This window comes from Oratosquilla oratoria, chromosome 21, assembly GCF_046742065.1.
Source record: "Oratosquilla oratoria isolate Oo_2021 chromosome 21, ASM4674206v1, whole genome shotgun sequence".
NCBI lineage: Eukaryota > Metazoa > Arthropoda > Malacostraca > Stomatopoda > Squillidae > Oratosquilla > Oratosquilla oratoria.
The window spans coordinates 49552549-49564373 of record NC_134797.1 but is presented as its reverse complement, the minus strand read 5'-3'; the positions used below and the strand labels follow the sequence as shown (position 1 = coordinate 49564373).

Genomic DNA, 11825 nt, shown 5'->3' with positions numbered 1-11825 from the left:
CTCCGGTGCCCATACCTTTGGCCTGAGTGGTGTCCGAGTTGAATTCATACAAGGCCTTGTGGCCCTCAACCTGTTGGTGAGATGGTGGGTAAATCAGAGACAGTGACCAAAATTATCCCCCCAAAAAAGCAAAGCCCACCAAAAATTCGACCAAAAATTGTCATGTCACCAATTCGCCACAAACTTACACCAGAGGGAGAGAGTCAGGCACAGTGCACTGTGAGGTAGGCATAGGCAACCTGGAAACTAAGGGTGTGCTGGTGGTGACCAGTCAAAGATAAGTTTTTTTGCAATTTTTTACTTTTCCTCCTCTGGTGCTCGTACCTTTGGCCTGAGTGGTGTCAGAGTGGAATCCACACAAAGCCTGGTGGCCTTCGACTGTAACAAGTGACCAAGATAATACACAAGAAAAAAAAAAAAAATGTGAAGGAGAAGGCAAGGGATACATGCGTGGAGAACGGGTGACTATTTGATGCATCCTCAAGGGATTTCTCCCTGTCCTCTATTTTCCTCTTTAGAGGTTGAGGAGGTAGGGTTACCATGTAAATAAAGTGACTGGCCCTGTTGTGGATGTGTTGTCTTACTGTATTACTTTTTTACCTGGGCAGTGGGAGTGGGGCAGGGATGAGCCCTCATCCACATGAAGCTAAGATGAAAGAGAAACAAATGGAAGTGAAATTGGGTGAGGTTGGTGTGAAGGATTTTTTTTATACATACTCTCATTTGGCATATACACTGGGGTCATGCATTTCGATGGCCCACGTTTTGACAATTCACAGATTTTACCTCAAATTCCTACCCATAAACTTTAATTCAACACCTAAGCTTACAAATTTGAGTCATACTTCACCACAGCAGGAATTTTGTGGCTTCTGATGAATGTAAATGTATTCCTTAGCATGCACTAGTATTATTGTATCATACGTTCAATATGTTGAATGGCTTTGATGAAATGATATCAGTAAAGACATCCTTTTTGTTGATTTTTTTGTGGGGGGGGGGGATCGGGAGCGGAGGGCTGGGATACATCTCCCCTAATTTCAACAAATCGCATTTCGATGCCTCAAAAACCACCAGCGCGAGTTGTGCGCGACTACGCAATATAGCATTAGAAAATTAAATATTAATTTTGTAAATTAGGCAAATGCTCAGTTGTGTACATGGACGCGATATAGCGTTAGAAAATTAAATATCAATTTTGTAAATTATAATTTATCAACGTAATATGCAATTTTCAAAAAAAAAAAAAAAAAAAAAAAAAAAAAAAAAAAAAAGTCGCGCCGGACGAATGTGATCCATGTTTGTTATGATAGATGCCGACGTCGAACATTTACCCAGCGTTTCTCAACCTTTTCCGACCATAGCACTCCCTGTTTTCATGTGTAAGCAGTCCAGCACCCCTATCTTGATATTAGAAGGATAAAAGAAAGTGAAGTGTACTGCTTGATGATTTATTTTCTTAATTCTTTAGAACTGAAGCAAATTGACAATATTGTTTGTAGAAGAAATAAGAACGCCATAGAAGAATGAAATAGGATGGAAAAATTCAAATATGCACAACTAGGTAATCAATGATACATATATCAATGTGATTTTTGTGTGCATCACTTCCCAGCACCCCCTATAATTGATTTCAGCACCCCAGGTTGGGAATAAACTGGCAAAATCCATTACGTGCTGCAGCTTTGCAAGCAATGTTACTTCAACCACAAAACGATGTCACCTTCACCGGTAAACTGTTTAATCATGCTCATTGTACCTTTGGAGGCCATGATCGAACTATCCATCGGCGAAAAGGACCTATATGTATGTTTCTTAATTAGTACTTAACTGGATTCACTTATTACAATGCGTCCACCAGCTATTATTCGATGAGAAAATCTCTTCAAATATGACAACTTTGAGTGAAACGCCACCAACAAAAAACATACATACATATACCAAGGCTTTTTCCCCCTTACAAGGGGGATAGCCAAAAAGAAAAAGGCATAAAATCATTCCCACCCATTCCATCCCTGAATACACTCCGCACCCCTCCACCCTCCCTCTTATCTTAGCACCTCCTGAATGACGGGTCATCCCTGCACCTTGTCCACTGCCCTGGGTCAGAAGCAGTGTCGCAAGACACAGCACATCCACAGCAAGGCCGCTTCATTAAATCAAAATTAAACAAAAAACAGGCAACAGATAATTCTTAACTTTTGAAGCACGCAATCCCAACTGACGCGCCCTTTTTTCCGATAACCAGTGACGCATCCAGGATCAAAATTGGGGGAGGGCTAATCTGAATTTTGTATATAGATGACGCTTTAGTGGGGGTGGGGGCTTACCTGAATTTTGTATATATAGATGATGTTTTTTAACAGATGTACGAGTACTCTGTAGCACGAATACAATGATTTTGAATATAAACTGAAGTATATGTTTTCACTTAATTTAGTTTCTTTCAAATTATAGGGCTAAAATAATACTTCATCTTACATTATGAAGATTTAACTTAAATGGTGTTTTAAATATCCTTCCAGTTATTCTCACTGAAGTGTTTTATCAAATGTTAGGAAAAAATCTGCCACTGTATTACTGCTTTCTGGCACATACCGGTGACACAAGGCAGGTTTCTCGACCTCTGCAATGAGGTAATGAAAAAATAAATGGGGAGGGAGCTTCAGCAACTCCCCCACCCCCATTCACCATTGGGGGGGGGGGGCTGAATGGTGTTCGAAAAAAATAAGACACATATCACGTCTGTTGCATAAAAAAAAAAAGAACTCAAGACCGCTTGATCTCGGCGCGGTTAGCGATGTCAACTGCAAATGTAATCTGTTTGAGTACGCAGATATCCGTTTTGTGTATGCATGGAGCGGCCTTCACAAGCTGTTGACAGTAACTTGTATTGTTACTAAATGCTATAAGGGTAATAACTATGCTAAAGTTTGCAATGTATGATAGATGCAATGGAATGTTATGCAGACTGAATGTAAACTCTAAGTTAAGACCACTTATGATGTGGTTTGATTCACCTAAAGACCCTAAACACCTCAAATACTGGAACATAAGACGTTACATTTTTAGAAGTGCTAACTAATGCGATATTGCATTAGAAAATTAAATGTTAATTTTGTAAATCATTATATATCAACGTATTACAAGTTCGTTCTTGTCGGAAATCAATAACAGAAAAAGTTGCTAAAAGCGATACACTAACAAACGGAGTCGCGGCGACTCCTTGAGACGCCATCTTTGTTTTGACAGATGCGGAAGTTGAAGAAATTAAAGTATAATAAATCCGTCTATTAACCTAATCTAACTTGCATTTAGTAATGCGGTACTTGTAATTCTAGAGGTCATCAGGGTCGTCGTCGTCGTGTGCTCTTCTTCGACCTCCGCATCTATCAAAACAAAGATGGCGTCTCAAGCAGTCGCCCATGCTCCATTACAATTTACAATTTAACAGTTTGTTCAACAAAATATTACACATTACATTTGTATGTTGAAGATGCTCATATGTACATACATATAAACATTAATTTGTTGAAAAGGACAAAGCGGAAGCAATAGCTTATAATATGCTCTCCCTTAATAGTTATATATAAGTATTTATGTATAACTAAGTATATATATATATATATAAGTATTTACAGTAAGTTTTTAAAATATTTTTTCACAGAAAAGTAAATTTCATCACAAAGATAGTAAGAGTAATAGTAATTGTATATACATTTTTTTTTGTATCCAGTAGGAGCAGCCAACATTTACAATTTATATAGATATAAGGTGTAGTTATACAATTTGGGTAAACAGTGTTCACAAGAAGCTACACACGTATAACGACATACATACATTTACAATTTATATAGATATAAGGTGTAGATATACAATTTGGGTAAACTGTTCACAAGCTACACTCGTATAAAGACATATATACATAATACTGATAACCCACTTTCGGGGAAAAATAAGCGAAAGTATAAAGATCTGTATATTTCTATCACTAACTGTGATCCTCTTCAGCAGATATCAATTCACATCTGCTGAAGAGGATCACAGTTAGTGATCGAAATATACAGATCTTTATACTTTCGCTTATTCTTCTCCGAAAGTGGGTTATCAGTATTATCTTACCAATGTGCTACGATATAACTTTGTTGTGACATATATACATATAAACATTGATATACACACACACATGATGCACGATTCCACGTCAAATGCTCCAGGACAAATGCTCACATAACTGTAGCAACAAATGAATTTACATTCTCTGGTGGTATCCGCGCAATTTATACGCAAATTAAGTTGTTCAGGTATAACGCCCACCAAAACATGCCACATCTACATCATATTATTCCTGTCCCCTTTCTCAATGTTTATTTCAGTATGACGAAAAATCGTGTAAAATAAAAGTGTTATGCAGCAATTCGTTAGTGTATCGATTTTAGCAGCTATTTCTGTTATTGATTTCTGCCAATAAAGAACTTATATTTATTGATGTGTTATGATTGACAAAATTAATATTTAATTTTCTAATGCAACATTTATCATATGAAGAGCTCCAAAATCGACAAGCTAAAGTCAGATGGTATTTACCTGTAGAATTATAAAGAAAAAAAAAAATGTGGCTAAACATTAAATGGTGCTACTATAGCGTGAGATCTACCACACTATAGCGTGAGATCCACCTACCGTTAGCATTATAGCGTGAGATCTACCTCCCGTTAGCACTATTATGGCGTGAGGTCTACCATTTCCATACATTTAGTTTAGCGATAAACACATATTTTGTACATATCCTAGGAATGACTTAGATAGATAATTGGATTTCTAATTAAATTCATATTAAAGGAAATATAAAAATTACATGTTATCATATATTTCCATACGTTTATTCTAGCGATATACATTTCGTACATCTTCAAAGAATGACACAAATAGGTTAGGTTAGGTCAGGTCACGTGCACATGTCACGTTTTTGATGTAGTTGTGCAGGACACATGTTTGATGGACACGTGAGGGGAGAGCGTCCCGGAGGAACGCGGATCACGCAGTAGACGGCTGCACCTGGGTAGGCGACATATGGCGGTAAACCTCACGCTATACAGTAGTAGTACCCATTAAATCTATAGCATAAACATAAATTCATCCTATAGAAACAAATTATCTCTCAAAATATCTGGACCTTAAAGCTGTCTCTGTACCAGCTCACCCTCTGCCATGTCTATTGTTTGCGTTGTGGTTCAGTACTTGCCTGTAGCGTCGTCGTTGGTGGATGCGAATTAGTTCATACTGCCTTTCTGAGTTTTACAAACACTTAAAAATATCACAGAACACACTTTTTCCACGCCTTTTCATTTCACAACACGTTACCAAAAATTAATATAATCTGTTATGCTAACCCAACACTGACATTACTTTTAATGGTTACTCCAAATCATATAACCACCAATTTGCGCTTGGGCAATGTGGAAAGGCGCGAAAGAAGAATCTTTTAATGTTGATTGGCTATGACCAGCGACACGCCTATTTCATGACCAATCATGTTGATTGTTCGCTCAAGTGTCTAGTTTGTCTCGGTCTTGTTATATAGCAAACATGGACCAGGAATTGGTTTTCATTTTTGTTTTTTTTATTATTAGACGGATTATAACCCGTCTAATCATAATATAACCCGTCTAATCATTGCTCTGACCACCTGAAAACTTGACGTACAGGCTCACGTGTACGCGCGCGCGCGCACACACACATGCGCACACTCGCATATACGCACATTCACACACGCACGCACACACACATACACACGCACACACACACACACACACACACACACACACACACACACACACACACACACACACACACACACACACACACACACACACACACATTCGGTGGCGCAGTTGGTAGAACGCTGAGCTGCCACGAAAGTGGCCCGCAGCTCCTGGTTCGAATCCTGCCCAGGGCCGAAATTATTTCGGTACTGCTGCGCTTCGGGTCGTTACTCTGACTCTCGTGGGCGGGGAGTTGGGTGTGTGTGTGTGTGAAAGGTCATAGCATTACCCATAGATCGGACCTACGAGCTCTGAGCTCTCTTCCGGGAGGGAAATAGCTGTCGATCACGAGTCCAACACGTGATCCAAAGACCAAAGACCAAGTGAATACACACACACACACACACACACACACACTGTCGAACAAGGTAGTCATCTGTCAGCTAGAGCAGAATGAAAATACACTACAGGGGATGATTATCCTGAGGTTGTTAAACTTTTAGGATATTAGAGTAATATCAATTTATCAATTTATAGCATAACGACAACAATATTTTTTAAATTTGATATCACAATCCAAAATGAAAAAACAGTGATTAGTAATTAATCAATGGTGGTGCTTTTCGTGACCATTTAAAAAATCGCCTTTCGCGCGTTTTCGGACAGTCCAGAATCAAACTCAGGTTAGCGGTTTGCAGTCGTACTTGGAATTGTGTGAGGCTCAAGTGGAGGGACTTAGTAGTGTTATCCTAACAGATCAACTAAATTTCCGGGAACGAGTATGGCTTTGGAACGTTAAGTGATCAAAGTGTTTTTGTTTCATAAGTGTTCTCTAGATCCAGGGAAGTACCTTGAAGTGATTATATATATAGCCACCAGCGAGAAACTTGAGACCCCATACCGAGCCTCGTGCATCGACAACACGGTACTCAACGTGTTGTTTTCCGGACTTTTGCAACAAGCCGCGCGATTCACGACGGTTCTAATAATCTAATTTCATGTTGTGGGGCAGTGTCCATCTCGACGCGAAGGGAAGAGTATGGCAAGCGCTAAGCTCTCCAGGATGGCATATATATATCCAAGTGGACAGGAAACAACACTCTCGCATTTATATTCATTTATTGTTTATCTGGTCCTACTCCACTAGAGCGCTCTGTAGGACCGACAATTTTTCTTACCCGATACATAGTATATTCATGTCAACAAAGCTCATTAAGAAATACACCCAGCAAAAATGAAGTATTTATAAATTTACTACAGCAGTACAAGTGGAGGGACTTAAGAATATAAACAAATAAGAATAAATAAATAAATACAAAAAAGAAGTGCAATTTTGGAAGTAATTAAAGCAGAAATGTCTCATGATGAACTGTGAACTGGACAATGAAGGCACAGATCCTTCCATCATCAATGTTCAGAGGTGACTGACACTGCAGCATTCTGGGTAGTCACAGTGTGGATACACGTCGCTGCCCTGAACGATGCTAACTGCCTCATGCAGTGCTGCACGAGGCTCACACCCTATGGGTCACTAGATAATGAAAGAAGTATAGGCTTTAGACAGCACTAAGGTAAGTGCCGAATCAACGCAAACAACACGATACACGGGATTATACACTTGATGAAGGGTGGGTGCAATTTGTGAATGCTGGTGTCATTTTAGATATTTTTTGTAGACTAGAAATCTAATGTTTTTATATTCAACCTTGATATTTTCCTTTTGTCATTATTTATTAGATAAATACCGTTTATCTTCAGGTACTTTTTGTTGTATTTGTTGCAATTTCTCGTGTTAAAAAGGTTCATAGATCAAATCACTTGTCGGCAGCTTCCCACATATGGTTGCCTTTACCCATATATTGTATAAGTCTCTGCCCTATATATGTGAGTACTAGTAATATTTTATGAAGATATACACAACATATATATTTTATTGTGTGTAGACAGGGATTTGGTGATTTCAGCCTAATAAATTCGGCTGGGTAAATTTTAGAAGTGCACATCTACACGATATAGCAATAGAAAATTAATCATTAATTTTGTAAATTATAATACATCATTGTAATGTGCAATTTTCTTGGCGGAAATCAACAACAAAAAACCTGCTAAAACCGATTTATTAACAAACAAAGTCGCGGCTGTTAAATGATACGCCACGTTTGTTTTGATAGATGCCGAGGTCGAAGTAATAAAAGGATGATAAATTCGTCTATTCTAACCTAACCTAACCTACCTCACCTAATTAACCTACGTAATAACCTATATTTAGTAATTTGGTACCTCAAATTCTAAAGATCATCCGGGTCGTCGTCGTTGCCACGCAGAGCTCAGAATGGCAAAAACAAAAGTTAGAATAGAATGACTTTTTAAGTACTATAGTATACTAAAGGTCAGATAAACTAATCAGAAGTAAAATATCATAGTTCATATTACGATAAAGTAATTGGTGACAAAATAGAATCTACAAAGTCAGTTAGGAAGTAGGAAGAATAGAAGAACATATAGAAAAGGGTAACTGAGTTTATTTAATCGTAGGTCAGACGGGAGAGAGGGAGAGAAGAAGAAAGGGTCAGAGAATATGTGTGTTAGGGCTTGTGAACGAACTTAGGTGTGACTAAATTACAATCTACAAGAATATATGTGAGTGTGGGATTACATTGTAAATCTGAAGTGTTTGAATAATAGTTCGTTGGAAAATAAACAGAAAAGGAAAAAAACAATCTTTCATTCGGTACACTCAGTTAGATTTTGGGTGCAGGTAACGTAAACATCATGGCAAAATGTGGAGTGCATTAGGATGTACCTCCAGTGTAAAGAAGAACAGTCGGTTCAAGTTTCATATGTTGCCACTAAGTGGGAATAGACGTAGTAAGTGGCTGAAAGCTATCAATAAGTGTGCACTGAAGCCTGATGGGTCAGTGAATCGAGGAAAGTAATGAGAACCTAAATCAAATTATACATATGTTTGTAACCTGCACTTTATCACTGGTGATTTTATTTTTGTCCTATACCTACTTATTCTTATGCATTAAATAGATTAACATTCCGTTGGTATCTCAGCAAGTTATATGTAGATCACGTTGTCTAAGTAGATTGCTTACCAAAGTATATTAAATATTGTATAAATTATGTCTTCATTCTCAATATTTATTCTTATGCAGTAAATTTATTAACATTCCCTGGTGGCGGCCTCCCCAACAATCAACCTAAACATACCAGAACCGATCAAAACCGAATGGAATGGGTACCTTGGCTAGGTTAGGTTGAAATTATAAAATCACGCAATCGCACATGAAATTTACGTTGTCCAATAGCTCCTAACCTAACTTAACGTAACCATTCCATAGAATTTTTTTTTGTAGAGCTTTGAAATGAAAAAAAAAAAGAGTTCGCGTGATGCTGGCATAATACAGACATCTCACGTCAACTCTGCGCGGCAGTGGTTGTAGTGTGACTAACCTGAATTTTGTAAATATAGATGACGCTTTTAAGCAGATGTACTCTGTACCACGAATACAATTATTTTGAATATGGATTATACTGTATATTCCCACTTGATTTCGTTTCAAAATATTGGGCAAAAATAACGCATCATCTTGCATTTTAAATATTTACCCTCAATAATGTGTTGAATATCCTTCCAGATATTATCACTGAAGTGTTTAATTAAATGCTGGGGAAAACTGTCACTGTATTACTGCTTTCTGATAAATACCTGTGTACACAAGGAAGGGTTCTTGACCTCAGCATACCTCTGGATTCGTCACTGGTTCGTAGCGATGATCGATTAATTGCAAGGCTAAAATCTTAACTTCCCGTCCGTCAAATTACAGGAAAATTTACATATTTGAAAGACAAATGTTTAAACATTGTAAATATTGGTCAAATAACGCTTCAAATTGCATATTTGTGTCATACTTGTTTTGGTCGTTTATTAGGGAGGCTACCACCAGGGAACGTTAATGAATTTACTGTATATGAATAAATATTGAGAACGAATACAAAAAATTATATAATATAGTTATGATATACTTTGGTATGCGAGCTACATAGCCAACGGGATCTACGTATAACTTGTATGGATACCATAGGGAATCTTAATGAATTTACCGCATGAGAATAAATATTGAGAATGAAGAGGAAGGGATGGTGAATGGGAGTGGACTGTGTGGGGATGAAATGGACGGGAGTGGATTTTTTGTTTTAATGTGGCTGTCTCCCTTGTAAGTGGGAAAAAACTTGGTATATGTATGTATGCATGTACTTGTTCCCAAGTCCGTGAGTGCAACAGTCATTGGTGATGACGTGAACTAAGTTTACAGCAAGATGTTGGATAAAACACTTCTGCCAGTCAGTCACAAGTGTTTGTGATAAGTAGCACTGATCACCAAACCAGCACCTTTGGTTTGCTTTGTTTTCCATCATAGTGATGTACGATGCTGAATATTATTTAACAAAAAAAATTGCAAATCTAAGAGTAAGTGCATAAGTGCAGGGACTTGTTTGGAGATCTTTGATATCATTTGAAAATGTTGAGGACTGTACTTCCTTAGTAACTTATAATATATATGTATGTATGTATGTATATATATGTGTATGTATATGTATGTATGTATGTATATATATGTATAATATGTATATATATGTATATGTATGTATATATATGTATATATATGTGTATATATGTATATATATGTATAGGGAAGGAAAGATAGCTGCAGTGGGAAATGCGAAGAAAATGAGAGTGATGAGTGAGGAGAATGGAGGAGAAATAAGGAAGGATGAGGTGAAGGCAGTTGTAAAGATGATGAAAGCAGGTAAGGCACCTGGTCTGGATGGATGTCATGCAGAATGTCTGAAAAAGGGAGGTTCAGTGATGGTGGACTGGTTGGTGAGGTTATTTAATGTTTGCTGGAGAGAGGGTAGAGTACCGGAGGACTGGAGTAGTGCCTGTATAGTTCCTCTTTACAAAGGAAAAGGGGACAAGTGTGAATGTAGTAATTTCAGAGGGATTAGCCTGTTGAGTGTAGTAGGGAAGGCTTATGGGAGGATCTTAATTGAGAGGATTAGGAGAGGAACAGAAGGAGTAATTGGTGAGGAACAGTGTGGATTTAGGACGGGTAGAGGTTGTGTAGATCAGATCTTTGTGGTAAGACAGATATGTGAGAAAGCTATAGGAAAGGGGAAGGATGTTTTTTGGGCTTTTATGGATCTGGAAAAAGCTTATGATAGGGTAGACAGAAAGGCACTGTGGGAGGTTATGCAGATTTATGGGATAGGAGGAAAGCTTCTGGGAGCTGTCAAGAGTTTTTATGAGAGTAGTAGAGCATGTGTTAGGATTAGAAATGGAGAGAGTGAGTGGTTTGAAGTAAAGGTGGGACTTCGTCAAGGATGCGTTATGTCGCCCTGGCTGTTCAACTTATACATGGATGGGGTGGTGCGAGAGGTGAATGCTAGGGTAGTGAGCCAGGGATTGGAGATGGTTAAAGAAAATGGAGAAAAGTGGGAGGTGAGCCAGCTGTTGTTTGCGGACGACACTGCGCTTGTGGCAGGGTCAGAGGAGGGATTGAGGAAGCTGGTGGCAGAGTTTGGGAGAGTATATGATAGAAGAAAGCTAAAGATAAATGTGGGTAAAAGTAAGGTGATGAGATGTACAAGGGGTGAAAGTGGCAGTAGACTGGAAGTGAACATTAAGGGAGAGCGACTGGAGGAAGTGGATAGTTTTAGATACTTGGGTGCAAGTGTAGCAGGAAAAGGTGGAGTGAAGGTGGAGGTAGAATGTAGATTGAGAGAAGCGAGTAAATGCCTTGGTGGTTTAAAGAGTGTAATGAGGAATAGACATTTGGGAATGGATGCGAAGAGGAGACTGTATGAAGGAGTGATTGTGCCAACAGCACTGTATGGGGCAGAAACGTGGTACATAAGAGAAGAAGAGAGAAGGAGTTTGAATGTGTTTGAGATGAGGTGTCTGAGAAGTATGGTGGGGGTTACTAGGCTGGATAGAGTGAGAAATGAGGAGGTGAGGAGGAGAACAGGGGTGAAAAAGGATTTGGGAGATAG

General features: G+C 38.4%; 1 protein-coding gene across 1 annotated transcript in view; it reads left to right on the top strand.

Annotated features, from left to right (window-relative positions):
* Window positions 1-6486: 6486 nt before the first annotated feature.
* LOC143036904 (growth hormone secretagogue receptor type 1-like) overlaps window positions 6487-11825 on the top strand; it is a 152373-nt gene continuing 147034 nt past the window's right edge. Inside the window, exon 1 of the mRNA XM_076204857.1 lies at window positions 6487-7336. The gene's annotated coding sequence lies outside the window, so the exon portion shown is untranslated. The remainder of the gene's footprint in view (window positions 7337-11825) is intronic.